Source organism: Ambystoma mexicanum, chromosome 8 (genome assembly GCF_040938575.1).
Source record: "Ambystoma mexicanum isolate Mex_15411 chromosome 8, UKY_AmexF1_1, whole genome shotgun sequence".
NCBI classification, from domain to species: domain Eukaryota; kingdom Metazoa; phylum Chordata; class Amphibia; order Caudata; family Ambystomatidae; genus Ambystoma; species Ambystoma mexicanum.
In genome coordinates this window covers 720,176,738-720,193,999 of record NC_090929.1, presented here as the reverse complement: position 1 = coordinate 720,193,999, position 17,262 = coordinate 720,176,738, and the positions used below count along the sequence as shown (strand labels likewise).

The 17,262-nt window shown below is 45.1% G+C and overlaps 1 pseudogene; it reads left to right on the top strand.

Annotated features, from left to right (window-relative positions):
• The first annotated feature begins 1,438 nt into the window (after positions 1–1,438).
• LOC138472389 (non-histone chromosomal protein HMG-14A pseudogene) lies at positions 1,439–2,301 on the top strand (annotated as a pseudogene).
• The last annotated feature ends 14,961 nt before the right edge of the window (positions 2,302–17,262 follow it).

The window sequence follows — 17,262 nt, the reverse complement described above, 5'->3', positions numbered from 1 at the left end:
CCTTCCTCTTCTACCTTTTTCTTCCTTCCAACCTCCAAGCTGTTTCTTTGATAGTCTCTCCCTCCTGGCACTTCTTTCATCCTCCAATCTTTGACTCTTCTCCACCTCTCCTCATCTCTCCAATCTTTGTCCTGATCACTATGGTATTTCCCTATTGGCACCTTTCCATCTCCGTTCCTCCTTCCAGTGTTCACTCCTTTTTTATGTCTCTTTCTTTTTCTCTTGCTTCCACTCCCTTTCTTTCTCCATAGTCTCCTAATCAACTCAACAGTCCCCCCAGTTCGCTTTCATTACCTCTTCATGTCTCCTCTTCCCATGTTTTACTTCACCTACTGGTCACTGCTCTCTTTCTTGTTCTCATGTATCTCCTTCTCACCTCAATCCTCCCCTCAGTCCCCATATTTCATATATTGTGCCCTTAACGCCCGTTCTCTCTTAATGCCTCCTTACTTCTGTTTACTCTTGGCTCTGCCTTACTTCCCTCTTCCTCCATGTGTCTATCTCATCCGACAGCCTCTCAACACTCTTCACATTCCATCTCCTAACTCCACACCATTGACCTGGATGCACATCGTTTTATCTCCATGCTCCCTGATCAATTAAGCAGCTAAGTAACCTATTGGCGACACCTACATGTGTTTAATATCGGAGGGAAAGGAATGGGTGCATGTGCTGCCTCCTTTCTTCCTGTAAAAGTGGAACTACTAGTCACAAGATAACTTTTAGGTGGCCATGGCGCTGCTGGCCAAAGCATTTTATGGGGGCAATACCATCTTGAAGTCAGGCAGCATTGTCATGGCAACCGTTTGACTCTGTCATGGTGGCAGGGTATTAATTCATCATATAACTGTCCTTCTTTAACCAACTTGTTCTACATGTGTAGTTCGCATTTCATATTATGTATGTTTTTCTCCCATCCTCATGGTCTCCACTGCTCCACAGTCCATGTCTGTGGATTCTGCAGACTTCTGTTCACCAGAGCACTGTGTTGGGGGCCTATTATTAGGCCAGGCACCTATGTCACCCCCCTCTACAAACCAGAATATGAATGGGGTGTAGGCCCTGGGTGATCTCCATTGTACTAGTGCAGTGACCAGCACTGCACAGTGAGAAATTGCCCCAACACCCAGGCACCCATCCCCTAGCCTCTTCACAGCCACTGTCACCCTCCCCTTCCTGGACTCACAATCTATAGGAAAACATTCAGATTCTATCACAACTCTCTTTTGTGATTCATTTAATTCCACAATGGGTAATCTAGAGACGCAAGCCAGTATAAAGTTTTGTCTTTCAAGGTATGAATTCAATTATCCAAAAATACTCAGAGTTTAGAGTCCAAAAAGCCTACCCGACTGTGATTCCAAGTGTTTTGTGATGTGTCTTGGAGTTAAAGAAGATACACTGGCATTCCACACAGCTGCTTGCCTTATTCGGTCGTTTGTCGCTGCAACTAAACCATAGCCATGCCCAAGCGAAAGGCGGACGGAGATGCCAAGGCGTCCAAGGGGAGAGACGAGCCACAGAGGCGGTCGGCACGCTTATCAGCAAAACCCGCCCCTCCTAAAGTAGAGCCCAAACCTAAAAAGGCAGCCCCAAAGAAGGCAGATAAACAGCCCAAAGGGAAGAAGGGGAAGGACAGTAAAGAAGCTAGCAACCCAGCAGAAAACGGAGATGCCAAGGCGTCCAAGGGGAGAGACGAGCCACAGAGGCGGTCGGCACGCTTATCAGCAAAACCCGCCCCTCCTAAAGTAGAGCCCAAACCTAAAAAGGCAGCCCCAAAGAAGGCAGATAAACAGCCCAAAGGGAAGAAGGGGAAGGACAGTAAAGAAGCTAGCAACCCAGCAGAAAACGGAGATGCCAAGGCGTCCAAGGGGAGAGACGAGCCACAGAGGCGGTCGGCACGCTTATCAGCAAAACCCGCCCCTCCTAAAGTAGAGCCCAAACCTAAAAAGGCAGCCCCAAAGAAGGCAGATAAACAGCCCAAAGGGAAGAAGGGGAAGGACAGTAAAGAAGCTAGCAACCCAGCAGAAAACGGAGATGCTAAAACTGATCAGGCACAGAAAGCGGAAGGAGCTGGAGATGCAAAGTGAAATGTGTGAATTTTTGATAACTGTGTACTTCTGGTGACTGTACAGTTTGAAATACTATTTTTTTATCAGGTTTTATAAGATGCAGAATTTTGTTTTACGTTTTTTTAAGCTGTGTTAGCACAAAATGCTTTGTTTGGGGAGGGGCTGAGTGTTCTGTCTTTAACTGTTTAGCAGAACTTGCTCTAAAGGACCGTTTTACTCCGGACAAACTATAGCGGCTCAAATTAAACTTTTACATTGTTGCCCGTGTTGTCTTGTGATTTAAGCGACTCGTTGGATTTGAACTGCAGACGTGTACCCCATTCATCCCGTCCGTCTTGCATAGACCTTTCTCGTGTTATTATGGCAGCTATTTAAGAAAGATGTGACCTTGCCTTTTGGGGTGATGGTTGAGAGGGGGGGTGGTTTCTGGGTTGGCAGTGTGCATGCTCGCACAAAGGCTCAAACATCTTTGTAATTGCTGATGGCAACATTAATTTTTATTGTGGCTCAAGTCAAATTCTGCAGTTTTAAATGGTTTCCTCGGGGCAGACCTGTGAACTGTTGTCAAAACAAATGTGATGTCCGCCCTTCTTTTCCCTATTAAAGATTTTTTATTTTTATTGATGAATACTAACTTTGTTTGCTAGTCCAGGGGGGTGGGAGGGAGGGTCGTTTGTGATGTTGTAGATTGTAGCCCATGTCCTGCCTGAATTGCCACAATTGTTTGAGAAGTATCATCAATAAAGCTTGGATACTGTTTGGCTTGGGGGGAAAAAAAAATATTAAAAAAAAAAAAAGATACACTGGCATATTACGAGAAAAGCCTAATGACCAGGACCCATGTAGCACCGCTTGTCAAATAACCAAACCAATCTTCTCCGCATAACATCATGAATGGAAAGCAATGAATACGTTAACCTCTTTACCAGAATGACTTTAAGAAACACAACCTCAAATTACAGACATTGCAACAGCTATACCTCCCTACTATCTACAATCTTCTGGGACACCTGCAATGCCTAATTCCTATGCAGGATCCATTGTTTTACTACTTTTAATACCTTGATAAAAGGGCCCAGTTAGTTTAAATGGGCTACTGGATGCATATCAAGTTGTCTGCAGTACATGCAATCCTTTCTTTTTGTTGTTGTTGCATATATGCAATCAAAACTCTACCAGTGCCCTTTTTCAGTTGGAAAGGGTCCCTTGCAATCCCATGCAAAAATGATGTCCATTTGTTGACGTCCATTATTTACTTCCAACTTTCCGTTGCCGTAGTAAGGTGCAGTGGTTTACTAATGTGATCTAATCCCAAACTGACAGAGAAAAGAAAACACTCCTTAAGTCTCTGATCCAGTCTTCAGGGTTTAACTAGTCTTATCTGCATTTCCGGAAAGTTCTTAAGGCTTCTCTGAGCTTCCCTGAACTCCGTAGGTGGCAGGGGATTAGACTCAAAACATCCTTCCTTTGTACCTCTTACCTATACAAGGGGAACCAAGTGCACTATGTAGAGCAAAGTATGGGCAATGCTGCAGGGCCGCCCAAGGCGAGGCAGAGTATGTTACCATCCGGCAGGCCAGCAGAGGGGCAGCTCCCGCCCCCATGCCTGCTCCTCTCCCCCACAAGCCACAGAGACACGCAGTCTCTGTCACACAAAGCCGAGGAAGGGTGAGGTGTGAAGGGTGAGGTGTGAACAATCGCCTCACCCTTCCTCCAAGCAACAAGGTACTAAGCACCTAAGGAAAACCAACAGTCAGGCAGGGCCCAGGTTCAAAGACCTGCCCCCTTCTCAGGGGGCCAGACATGTCGGTTATCCGGCCGGGGGCTGGAGCACAGCCCCCACTGCTATACACAAAGACCAAGGGCTCCCCTGAGTCTTATAAATAAGAGCAGAATGCTCTAAGAAAACACAATTGGTTTGTGGACCCTGAACGGGGACCCAAACTAACAGGAGGTTCGCTGTTCACTCAGCGTCTTCCACACTTTGCTTCTTTACCACAAAACCCTCCCACCCTACAAATAAGAGAGAAGAACAAAGGAAAAGAAGAACAGGGCACTGTACGGTGTCCAACGGGCCAGAGTAGGTAACCTCAGGACCCGGTGCCCAAAAGTATATTATTATGATATGTCATTATTGTTATCTGCATAACCATATCTGTACAATAAAATACTACGGCCTTTTATTGCCAACACTTGACCAAATGTTGTGAGACAAATTATTTCAGGTGAGGGTTCGGGGTCGGCCGACAATGATGCATGCATATGGGTTCATCAGTTATGACTTCCTCCAATAATGGAGCTTGAAAGCAGGGAAGCTACAATGCATGGGCTTCGAGTATTGGTTGCAAAACTACTGATGGTGAAGCAACAAGCCACAAGAAGGATCTTCACACTATTTTAAACCTAGTGTCTTGAGTAGAACGAGAGATAGACCTAATTACAGTTATGGACATATCGGGAACAAGATTGTCATAACATATTGTTAAAGGTTGCTTAACAGTCCCTCTTTGCTAGGGAATACATTATACAGGTCCTACGCACACCCACACAGGAACTTAGAATTACAACAACAGCCTGCTATCACAAACAGCACCCCCAAAACGTAGGTTCCCAATATACGAATGGCTGGAGAATTACAACCTGGATAAGGTCCAAGGAGGTACCAAAACACTTGCTCACAAAATGCAATAAAGGGGTGAGAGGGTTGGTTGTGGCCTAACCTTCCTCCTTTGGGGATTTGACAGAAGCTTTTGCAATCCCTGAGTAGCCCTTGCTCCTAAATCCCGTCCCCTTTCCGACATACTTGTTGGGATATTCCGTTCTTCGGGACAAGAGCACTTTTTGGTAGCAACACAAAAACATTGTGCTTTTTATTTTTACGCCGGGCCAGCGCACCTGTGGCACTAGCCTGCTTTCCTGAGCCCCGCCCAGTGCATCCCCTTCAGTCTTTCTATCTGTGCTTCTGGGATCGTATGCACTTAGCATCACAGTTTTTTTGTTCTTACCCTGCTTTTGTTTATCCTTCTTTCCTCTGCCTATGCCACAGCGTAAGGATTTTGCCTTGTGTGTCTCCTGCGGATTTCATCACGCAGCAGTGGACCCTCACAATCTTTGCCTCAAGTGTCTAGGCAAGACTTCTGTTGGAACCTGTGCTTCTACTGAGACTCCCACTCGGTCCAGGCACTCGAAAGAAGGCTTGTCAGCTGAGGGTAGGTCTTCAACGGCATTCCGCCGGTTCACTTAAGAGAATTGAGAAAAAAAGAAATCAGCCAGTGAGTACCTTCCTTTTCAGAGCACCCCATCCGGGTGACTATTTTACGGGCTCATCCGGTTCAGGGCGGCTTGCCCTGAGATGCCTCAATCAGAGTCTAAACTGGATACCCAGGAGGATAGCTCAGCGGCAGCGTGCTCGACTTGGAAACAAAATGACACGGAGCAACACCCTGGGTCCGCGCTTAGAAACCTCTGGGTATTAAGCGCGTTATAAATAACCTATCATATCATATCATACCGGAGTTCCCTCTGAGGTGAACTCTGAGATTCCTCCTTTTGGGGGCTAAAGGTACCTAGGTCACCTCACAGGTTCCCTGGAAAGGGGCTAAAATCTCTACCAGCAATGATGAGGATTCCCGTTCCAGATCTAACAAGGCCAGATTCATTTCTGAGTTTCAAAGGGGCTAAACATTGTACTGACCAATCTAAGGGAGCAAAACGGATGGGGGCTCATCCAAAATCCACACCTAGCAGCTCTGCCGAGGATTCCTCAGAAAGGGGCTAAGGAACCATCGAAAGCTCCTAAAATAACAGGCAAACCCACCATGGCTTCTGACAAATCAGTGACGCATAGTACCACAGTCGAAAAATGACGGCTATTCCAATGTCAACAATGTCAGGCATTTTGTCTGCGCCTTCAGGCCCAAGTCCTTGCCGTCTGCATTCTTGAAGAAAGTTTCTTACAATCAGATGATGGATTGCAATCCAGAATGCCCCTACCACCGACAATCTCTCTTCCGCCAACTTCGGCACTGTTACACTATGTTGATCTTTTGTTGGGGCGACCTTCTTGGCAGGCAGTGGCAATGGAATTGTGGAGCAATAATCCATTTGGCAGAACGGTTCCTACTTCACAACCAAGACCATCTTCAGATAAGGCATTTTTCTGCTGTTTCCAAAACCTGATGCACTCAGACCTGATGAAAACCTACTTTAATCACCTCTTCCAGGAAGTTTATCCCAAGCCACCAGAACAACCAAGGCCAATGGAAGTACCAACTCCTCCAAGTACCACCTCGCCTCCTCTTCCTCCAATGGAGTGTCCTCCTGAGCCAAAGAAACCATAGTCCATGCCACATTCTCCGCGCTCGACATCACCTGCTGAAAATCCCTCCGATAAGGATGTGGCAGATGCGCATGAAGAAGAGGAGGATCCACTTTTGTCAATCGTGGCATTTCATGACTGTGTGATTGATCTTATGTCTTATTTAAACATCCAACATTTGAACCGCCTACAGGCAGGGGTTTTGTCAGGGGTCCTTACTTTGAAAACACAGGAGCGTTCAGGCATTTTCCTTCAAAAAGGATATTTTGGCTGAGATCAGGAAAGTGTGGAAAAACCTCACATGGGCTAACACAAACAATATAATAGAGGCTTGCTATAGGCTTCAAGCATACAGGCAATTCCCTTAACCACATGTCCCCTCCCGTCTTCTACAGTGGTGGCAGCAGCTACCCTCAATTTAAAGTCTTTCGCATCATCGTCCTCGGCATCACAAGTCTTGTTAAAGGAGGATAAGTGTTTGGAGGGGGTTGGGAAGAAGGTCTTTGTAAATTCAGCCCGCTAACTCAGTCAAGCAAATACCAAAGCAGTTCTGGCTGCGGCTAACCTAAAACTCTGGAAGGAGCTGTCAGAATTCGAACATTTCATTCCCCAAGAAAATATTGACCATTTCAAGACTGGTCTATCAGGTGCCAAAGTTTTGGTGAAAGACCTGTTAGAAGCTGAGGCACATCACAGAGATACATGGGCGCGTCACCTTATGATCAGCGTCAATTTCCCTGCCTAGCGTAGCCCCACGCAACCAAGTTCACAAAGGAGGTCCAAGAGAAGATTCTGGATCTTCTTTTTGAGGGTAAAGAACTCTTCCACAGCTCTACCATTGACGAGTTGGATAAAACCAAGGCGAGTACTTTTTAACTCGCTGCCTGTCCTCACAAAGCCGCAAGCAGCGAAATCCTCCTACCTCCAAAAGACTGAATTTTGGTCCAGATCCTTTGCAGGATTTCAAGATTGGAAGTCGCCTCATCCAGACCACTCCCCTAGCGGTCCTTGATGCAAACGGCAGAGAAGGAGTAGTTGAAGATTTTTCTGCCACTCAGCAGGCTCCATCTCAGGGACCAATACTTCCTCTCCAGAAAAAAATCCCATATTATGGTTTGGAATGGTCCCACCTGTCTCTGGTAGGGGGACGCATCTCTCTACATCTAGAGACTTGACGGACCATCACAAAGGATCCTTGGGTTCTGTCAGTAACCCATTCCGGTTTCCGCATTCCCCTCCAGCCAGTTCCTCCTTGCTGTCGTCCTCTACAACAGACAGCCTCTCCCTCTGTCTGTTCAGAAGTTCAGAAACGTTTGGAAATAAGGGCTATAGAATGAGTCCTTCTGGTGGAAGAGGGCTGGGACTTCTACTCCCACATTTGTACAGTGCCAAGATACAACCAGGCTGACCTGCGCTGTATTTTAGACCTGTCAGACTTCAATCTCCATATTCCCCAGGAAAGATTCAAGATTATCAAGCTGACACAGTCCAGCTCGTCTCTTGTAATAGACGATTGGCTCTGTGCAGTGGATATTCAAGATGCATTCCTTCATATACCAATATGGCCTCAGCGCTACAAATACCTTCATTTTTTGGTAGGGGCTAGCATTTTCAGTAACAAGTCCTCCCCTTTGGACTGAGCTTGGCGCCAAGAGTCTTCACAAAGATGATGGTGGTGATCGCAGTGTTTCTCAGCCTTCGGGGAGTTCACATCTGTCCTTATTCGGATGACTGGCTCCTCAAATGTCACTGTCCTCAGAAAGCAGCCTCACAAATGCAAATGTTACTTCAGCTTCTTTTGAAACTGGGATTGTCAGTAAACTGGAAGTAGTCTTCAATGATGGTTTTGCGAGAGATCTGATTTTCCTGGGCTTTCGATGGAACACAGGGTGGGCCAAGGTCATTCTAAAAGACAACAGAATGAGGGATTTAGTCAATACAAATTCCCTTTTCCTTAATATCACCCATAAGTCAGCATGGTGGTTTCACAGTCTTCTGGGATTCATGGTATCCTACGTTTTAGCTCTACCTCTGGCAAGATTAAAAATGAGACGCACACAAATGGCAGTCAGACAGAACTCGTCTCAGGTGATGGATCCAGACTTTATGTTGATTCGGGTGTCTTCCGATACGATTCTGGACCTCAGGTGGTGGTGGTCAGAATACTCCAATCTCTCAGAGGGGAGCGCCTTTTTGGAACCATCTCCTCAGGCGACATTGACAATGGATTCCTCCCTGCTCGGCTGGGGGGTGACACTGGATCATCTGGAGATGTTTGATCTGTGGTCTCCCTCAGGAACTAACTTGAATTACTAAAATTTTTTCTGGCCCTGAAGGCGTTCCCGTTCAGTATCACCGACAAAATATTTTGCATCAGAACAGACATCTCAGTCTAAATGTTCACGTGAAAAAGCAAGCCGCGACCAAGTCCCTTCCCCTGGTGGACCTATCCCTACAGATATGGGAATGGGTGTTACAGAAGGGAATTTGGCTTTAGTCTGTGCACATTGCTGGTCAGGAAAAAACAGCAGCCAATTCCCTCAGTCGCCAGTCTTCTGAAAACCATGGGTGGGAGCTAAACGATCAAGCTCTCTCGCATCTCTTCTCCAAGTGGGAGATCCCGCGTATGGACCTGTTTGCAACACACACCAACAGAAAACTTCTGCGATATGCTTCCAAAGAGGGTCTGGGCCCAGGCTTCCTGGGAGATGCCCTAGAGATTTTCTAGAATGGAATGTTGGCTTTCGCATTTCCTGCACTTCCTTTGATTCATAGCACTTTGTGTACGCTGCGGCAGAGGCAGAACTGCATGCTGATATTTATAGCACCTTGGTGGCCAGCCAGATTCTGGTTTTCGAAGATGCTGTCAGTCTCCACATCGATCTAGTTGCCAGAGATACCTAAACTCTTAGGTTCCCTTATTCATCTCCACCTCTTTGTTAGCCACTAATAATACTGTCACACCATCCCTATCTGATCATGACATTGTTTCTACCACCACCTCCTTTCCACCCTCTGACCACTCCTCACCATTTGCCTCACCTATTACTAAATGAAAATGTAAATCTTCTGCCATTTCTCGCTTTCTCTCGGATGTACAGTTTTCACTCTCCTCCATCTCTTTAACACTGCCTTCTCCAGCTTCCAATCACTACTATACCACTCATTCTCCTCTCACATCACACTGCTAACGTTCACCCCTAAGTCTCAGCATACTCAACCATGGGGCAGCCCATTCATGCATTCTCTCCTAACATAGATGCTTCCGCTGCTGTGCAAAAGGAGGCATACCCACTCACTTGAGGATCTGAAACTTTACCTCTCTGCCGTGAACTCTCTCAAGTCCTCTCTTGATAGAGCGAGAACCGGTTTCAACTGCACCCTCATTGACTCTCACTCCAACCATCCTCGCCTCATTCCTCCTAAACCTATGACTATCAACTCCAATCTCACAGCTAATGACCTAGTCTCAGGTTCTATGGTTTCATCCTTGTCTTGGTCCTCACCTGAGGTTTCTGGATCATCTTCTGCTTCCTCTGTAGTTTCTTCCTCCTTCTTCCTTCTTGATACCACCTTCTTTCCTTTCTTTTTCTGGAAGAGATAAGGGCAGGCTCCCCCGGAGGCCACTGTGCTTTAGTTGCTATATGCCAGGCAGTGGGGACTCCGGGAAGCCTGTCCCAGCACAGGGAAAAGCCAAGAGGCAGAAAAACCCTGGAGAGGTGAGAAGCTGATGGAAGGTTGGTGGTGTCCTTTTGTAGGATGTACGATGGATGTGGCCTTCTCGTATACCCTTGACACTATTAGAGGCAAATGTGAGACCAGTAGAGAAAGCAGAGGAATTAGCAAGAATGGTAACCACTACAAAGCCCCGTAGGATAGCAGAGGAGACAACAGAAGGAACAGTAACTGAGCTCCCCACACAAAGGAACGTTCATGTGATACAGCAAACACACAGAACCAAAAAGGAACGTATACTTTAAGCTGGGTATGGCTAAACAATAAGCCACAGAGCGGCAAAGAGGCAGATAAAGGAGCCGCGAGGTGGCAAGGAAACCACAGCAGAGCCGCGATGCGGCAAGGCCGAAATAGCAGTAGTCGCGAGGCGGCAGAGTAACAAGACGGGAGCCGCAAAGCTTGAAAGAAACAAGGATGCAACAGGCAAATAACAAGGACAAGTAGGGCAAGGGAAGAAACGGGGACAGGGAGTATGGACATGGAGCGTCTTACCCAGGAGTGGAAGAGGGTGGCAATGCCCTGAGCAACCGATTATCTTCCCAGTAAATACAGGCAGCGACCATGTTGGACTGAGAGACTAGACCCCTAATGCACTTTGGGAAAACGTGAAGGGAAGGTCAATGGAGTCTCCACCTGGTCCACAATTTCCTGAGCTGCCGCATAACACCTAGCTGAATACTCTGCTGCAAACATTTCCAAAATTAGAGCCTCAATCTCCCTCTTTAGTCACACTAGGTGCCGTGTGATTCCTTGCAATTAAATGCTTAAATCTAGGAATGCTATAATTCTCGGTTCAAGACCTATTTACATCCATGAAAAATACTTTGCAATCTGTTTCTTAAAGAGATGAAATGGGTATTGTCCAATGCATTTTGGATCATAAAAGTTTTTAATAAACTGCAAAGTATTAAGAGATTTAAGCATTTAATTGCAAGGGATCGCACAGCACCGTGGGGTTTTACCCTTTGGTCCTAACTGTTGTACGGTTGTTTTTCCACTGAATGTGAGAGTGGCTGCCGTCTGGTCCAAATACCTTGATTTTCTGATATATTACTGTGTGTTAACTTGAGGTATTGACCACCTACCCAGTGTGTACATACAACCCTCTTGTGGCCCATCAGACCCTATAGCTCCTCAGCTTGTCAAGCCTATTGCCCCTTTAATGGCCTCTCACCTGGCTGATCTCTTCAACCTGTCCTTAGACTCCACTCGCTTTCCCTCCATTTTCAGAATGGCCGCGGTCCTCCGTAAGTGGCTTCAGCAAGTGGCTGAACAGAATCTACAGGCTAAATTTCGCCCTGTGTCTCCCCTTCTGTACTAGTGCTTGAAAGGGTTCTGTTCAACTGTCTTACCAATTTCTTAGATATCCACAACCTTTATGACACCCTACAAGTAGGTTTTCACTCCTATCACTCCATGGAAACTTCTCTCATGAATGTCTCCAATGTCATCTCCTCTGCTAAGCACTCCAATATATCCTCTATACTAATTCTCCTTGACCTGTCTGCTGTCTTAGACACTGATCGCCGATCTCCTTAATACTCTCTTTCCTTCTTGGAATTCGTGATCGAGACCTTGCCTGGATTAAATCCTACCTGGCACCTCGCCAGTTCTCTGTCTCCTGGAGCAACAATACCTCTCAACTCACTTGTCTGACTGTTGGTGTTCCACAGGGCTCTGTCTTGGGTCATATCCCCTTTACATTCTACACCTGTACTCTTGAGTCACTCAAATCGTCTTTGGATTCTCATACCAACTCTTTGCAGATGACACCAAAATCTTCATCGATTTCCATGAACCCTCCTCTAATTTCTGTATCAAAATTATAAACTCTCTGCCATTAAATATTAGATGGCTTTGCACTCTCTGCTGTTAATCTCTATCAAAACAGAGGTTATAGTCTTCCCTGACAAATACTCTCTCTCATTTCTTCCCATGCCTACACAGTCCCTACCTGACACTCTCTCCTACTCTTCTTCAGCTAGAAACCGCAGTGTCATCTATTCTCTACTTTCATCTCCAAAACTGCAACAGCAGCTTGCCTCAGCCTCCTGAATATTAGAAAAAGCAGACACCTCCTTTCTTTGAACACCACCAAGTATCTCTTAATCACTCTTGCCTTCTCTAAATTGTATTACTGTGCCAGCATCTGCTTTGGTCACCCCAACTATGCTTTCTGTCCTCTTGACAAGATCATTAACTTTGCTACCAGGATTCTCGTTGAACCCTCTCACTTCACAACTACTTCCTTATACCGTCACCAGGCTGGATGACTGTGTGGGGTAAATTAAGTCACAGTACATTAGTGAACTGCCCCTGGCGCAGTTGGGCCCAAAGGTGCAGAAATAGAAAAGCAACCTGTTGAATGGCAGATATCAGACCAGCATTTCATTCTCACCTGCCGAACATCAAAGGGCTGATTTCAGAAAATTACAAATTCAGTGCGGCCTGTATTCGAATGACTAGGCCAAAAAGCCTGTTTTACTACAACCGAATTTCAATGGAGAAATGGGTGCCTTCTGTAGGATGGAAATGAACATGTGCAGATGTAACTCCATTGCCAGACCCATTCAAATATAGTTTATAATATAAAGATGAGCATTGTTGGCATGGTGAAGGAGAACAACGAATATTGTGTATATCAAGATAATGGTGCAGGTCCCATGTAGAAAAATGCAGAATGTAAGAGCATCTTTTATTTTGCTGATCATAGGAATTGAGCTGAGAGCGGTGCTAAGCCTACTGCCTTCCCCCCTTTATCTGGAAATCTTATTTGCAGCGTCTACAGAGCCATGAAGTGAACAGAGATTGTGCCTGGGAAGAGTTTTATTGCGGTCAACAGACCAACACTGAGTAACAAAGACCTAGCTAATGGATGCAAACTTTGAATAATAGCCAACATTAAATTCATGGTGAGGTTCTGGGATGATGACAATTTACATGTTACAGGAGAATGCCACATGAGTCAGGGGGAGGAGGTATCCCCTCTGCTCACAGAAGATAAGAAAACAGATGGTCAATCAACCCTAGGAGGAAAAATGATATGTGTTTTTATTGCAGGCCAGGTTAACAGTTGGGAGATAACCAGGCCTGGACACAGATCATGGGAACAAAAATATGTTGGTTAATTGAAGTGAAAAATATTCATGTGAATAATAGGATGTCGTAGGCTATAATGGAGAATTACATTTTTTCCATTATCCCGAAAAGCTCAATCTTATACAACTACCTCACAATTTGACCTTGTGAACCAGAGTGCTTATCTAAGTTGTGATTTCAGCTTCCCAGAATAAATGTAGTTGTCATTTATATAGGGCCTTTTACCATTATTATAGTCTCAATGCACACTCGGGAAGCAAAGTCCAAAGTGTTGGAGATCACGGAGTAGGATTAGAATGCGTGTGTGCATTTGGTCACTGTAAGGCAGAGGAGGGCTGGCCGGGCTCCAATAAAAAGCATCCAATGATGTCAGGCATTTAAATGGGTGCTGAGAGAAAGATCCGGAGAAAGCGTGCGTGCAAGAGACTTGTTCTGTGTCCAGCTAGCCCAGATTTGTCATAGGTCTTCGCTGCATACTAATGGCAGAGGTGTTGAAGTGTAATCTGGTGTAAGTATATGATATGATAGGTTATTTATAATGCGCTTAATACCCAGAGGTTTCTAAGCTCTGACCCGGATATCGAACCTGTGTGCTCCGTGTCGTCTTGCTTCCAAGGTGAACACGTTGCTGCTGAGCTATCCTGCTGAGACAGTAGGCAGAACAATTATGTGACCAGTGAGACCAAATTTGATGTAGTCGCTGCTGTATTCTGATGTGTGTGGGTAGCCATGCCTGTGGTTGGTGTCCACCGGAGAAGTGCGTTTATACGTATCTAGAAACTTGGATGAAGATTTGTTGTAGATTCACCCATTTGTTCAGGTAGTATCATCCTCTGATGATTCTTGTTGCTTTGTTAAATAGATAGCTACATAGGCTAGCCTTCACAAATTAGCACTAGTGCCAAGGCCGGGAGCAGAGAGAAGTTATCCTGACAAAACTTAAGTACAGAAGGGGCAATCCTAATATAGCTTCTAAGTGCCAATGAACAGTCTGTCGTCAAAGGACTTCAAGGCACAATGGCCAGTTCTCCCTATGATCTTCAGAGTGCTGGGGACAGGACATCATCAAACATCTGCCTAAATGGACAGGCTAACAAGAGAGTACAACACCACTCCCACCCCCCCCCTGAGAATCCATCTAGGTGCAACACCCTTCCCAACCCCAAAAATCATCCAAGTGCATCACATTTCCTACCCCCCAAAACCCAGCTAAATGGAACTCTTTACCTAACCTCAAAATACATCCCATTGTGTCACATTTCCTACCCCCCCAAATCCCTCTAAGTGCAACTCAAATCCTTACCTCAAATCACAACAATTTTCCATTCGCACTTGCAACCATATGCCAACATAAGATAAAGTGCATTGCAACTGGCATGACCAGACCAATTCAGAAATATATCATTTGTGATACTTATCTGTGAATTGAAGAAAAGTGTCATGTTGAAGATGTTTAGGTTCATATCGGAGTTGGTCAGAAGTATAATTTTAGATGGGCGGAGGATGAACTCCCAAAGATGGAGCATAGGAATTTAAGGACCAATTAGAGGAAAGGGGCTAGACCTTGTGTAGGAGGAAAACATAGATGTCCATTAAGGAGTATCAATCAGTCAGCCAGCACCTCATACTTTAGCTATTTTGGGGTGTGGTTAGAAGAGTTTAAAAGTAGACGCACAGTGGGAAAAGGGGTCTGACTCCTGGAGGAGAACCAAAATTGCAAGGGAGACAGAAGGAGGTGGATGAGACAAAGAGAACGGTGGGCTAAACTCTGGAGGGAACCAGGAGTGAGAAAGAGGGATTGATGCTGGAGGTCATCCATAACTGAGTCTGGGAAGGCAGTCTAATAAGGTCCCTATGCTTCCCATGAGATGACCCAGGAGGCCTGATGTCTTTTCCCTGAGCATAGTCCCAGAGTGATTAATAGTAAGTACATGAGACAAACCATTGGTGGAGATCGGTTGAATTAATATCTTCCCCTTATTAATGGGGTGGCCACCCCGAGTAGATATCTAGCATTTCTTATTAATAAATAATTTAATTAATTCCCACATAGTCAATGAACACTAGGGAGATCTTGTGGAAATTAGAAATCTACAACATCTTTCGAAGTGTGAATAATGCTATAGTCGTTAGAGTCATTGGGGATTACCTACTAACCTTTTTGCCAACCGCAAAATACCCTAAAGGGTAGGGTGCCATTTAAAACAATCCCTGGACTATGTACCAAAGCAATGGGGGTGCTAAATCATAACTGAATCTCTGGGTTTGTTGCTGAGCAGAAAAGGGTCTTCCAGGTAATACAAAATGAAATAACTGATTTAAAAGAACACTCTCTACTCAGAGTGAGAAAGGGGCTCCAAATTGCGAGATGTTCCACTGCATAATGGTAAAAGAAAAGAATTTGACATATTGAGAAAATCATTTTGTTAAATAATAGTTGTGCAAGTACATTGCTAGAAATGAAGAGTGCGCAGGGGGTCAGAAATAAAGAGCAGTGTGAATATAACATTTATTTTTTAACCAACAGAAGAGCGCTATGTGTATTTATCGATGGTGCTGCATTGATTATGAATATATTAGGGGGAATTTTGTGAGTGACCCAATCATCCAAAGTGTTCTCCAGACCTGTGCTTCTCTTTACGTGTTAACAGGGGACTTTGCGATCAGAAATGAAAACTGCATGTGTGTGTCTTAGATATTTTGTGAATCTTTATTACCAAAAGTGAATGGTGTTCAACTTGTTTGTATCGAAAATTTTGCGCATTGTGATAATTATTGTGCAATATTGATCTTTTTATTGATTAATAAATATCTATTCTTTCTATACGCCTGCCTGATTCTTGGCTTACCTATTGGGTGAGTGATAATTGTTATGTGATATTTATCAAGAGCAGGGCTTGTCCACATCTGGTAAACTGTTGTGTCAATTTTGATTGAGGGGGAGGGAAGGAATTCCCTGCATTAATGGATGCCCCCTAAATATATTCTACAGAAATTATGGCTCGTGTCAGGATTTAGCTTTCTGCGTTGATTCATGACAGCTGGCATTGTGACCAGGCTATTCATTTCAGTGTAGCGTCAAAGATTTTCATGGCAGGTTGTTGATGCATTTGTTAAAAGTAGCATTGTTTCCTTGACCCCTGAGTCCGAGAGGTCTACAGAAGAATAAGATTGCGCAGAATGAACGCAAAAATAATTTGATTTAGCATGGATTGCTGTAAAATCTACCATGAATAAAGTGCAAGGTTTCTGTTCCTGTGTAGTGAGAGTTTATAAGGGTGTAAAAGCCACTTTTAAAATGAGTGCCATTGAAGTGGAAGATGTCAGAAAGCATCTCCTATTCAAGCTTTTCAAACAGGGAGACTGGCCCGAGCATGAAGCTGGGGGCGGGGGGTTGTCAAGCCAGAATAATACAGGAAGTTACATTAGTAGGCACTGACATTTAGCATGAAGGTGGGATTTTACGCAAAGCCCTAACAGAATTCAACATGACCCAATACATCCCAGAGGAACACATTAAAATGGCCCAACATACAGCTCTGTTGTATTTCCATTTCATTTACAATGAATAGACGATGGATTGCAAAATAAAGGGGACAGTATTTTGAAGCAGACTGGAGACATGAAATGGAGTATTGTTGGATGAAAGTGTGGCCTTCAAACAGTCCATAAGTAAACAAAAATGTAAAAACAGTCAGTTAACCCTAAAAGACATGGGGCGTCATTAGAAGTTTGACGGTAGCCTTGCCGGTAAAACTGGCAGGCTCCTGCCAAACTTCCAGAAATTTCCAGCGCCCGTGAATTGGCAATTACCGGGTCATTACAGCCCTGCCGGACCCGGTAATTGCCCTTTCGCGGGCGCCGCAACGGAATGCTCCCCGTTCCCGTTTGAGCCTCATAGGGCTGAATGGGAATGGGGAGGTTGGATGCACCGGCACCATTATAAATGGTGCCGGTGCATCCGACATGCTGTGCTCGCGGGTGCCTTTCTGCACAACTCGTAGTTTGCCGGTCAGGGATCTACGGTACCAGCAAGCT